Consider the following 841-nt stretch of genomic DNA (forward strand, 5'->3'; position numbering starts at 1 on the left):
GATTACTGTTGATTGGTTCAAGGATGAGCACCTATCCAAGTCAGGCCAATCTGAGGTCTTGTCTCCAAGGCAAAAAACACTAGTTTCTCTCCAGTGATAAAAGCTGTGAGATTTCAGCTTGAGAGCTGCTAGCAAGCATGCTTTCTGTCTGTAGAGAAACCTAGTGTACAAAGATAATGAAGTCCCCAGAGAGAAGCATAGCTGAGAAAGCCTGGCAATTATGGAGCCCTTTAATTTACTTTATCTCATTTGAAATCTCACAACAAAACTGCATGGTACACACTGCTATCCCATTTTACAGATGTGAAAAATTAAGGCAAGTTACGATCCCATTGCAAATAGCATAGTTAAAACTTAAATCCAAGTCTTTCTCCATAATTTCCACGGCTTTTTTCCTCACTGTACCAAGCAACCTCTAATTTAACGAGGCAAGGCTAACACGTACAAAACAATCTGAGAGAGAATAAAAGCCCATCTATAATCAAAGGCTAAATGCTTTTTAAACCATCTAACTCAGCACTTCAGAGTTCTACAAAGGCACCTCAGGGGCCATGTAACAGAAGTAGGGCTGCTGGTGGTGGTGGAAGTAGAGAAAGGGGGAAGTGAGGAAGAAAAGGGAGGGTCTCTTTCTTCATTTCAACCAAAGCAGCTCAGCTTTCAGCTGTTTCATACTGAGAATTCTGCAAAAGAATTTGGAGGGGAAGAGGAGATGCAGGTGATAAAAATAAAGATCTGAAATCCATTTATATAGCCCTTGAGTGTATCAAGAATTAACTGGAGAAGTAGATTAGTAATTCATGGAGGAAAAGGTACAGAGGTCTTTAATAAAAGGGCAGGATCA

This window comes from Pteropus vampyrus, unplaced genomic scaffold (genome assembly GCF_000151845.1).
Source record: "Pteropus vampyrus isolate Shadow unplaced genomic scaffold, Pvam_2.0 Scaffold47, whole genome shotgun sequence".
NCBI lineage: Eukaryota > Metazoa > Chordata > Mammalia > Chiroptera > Pteropodidae > Pteropus > Pteropus vampyrus.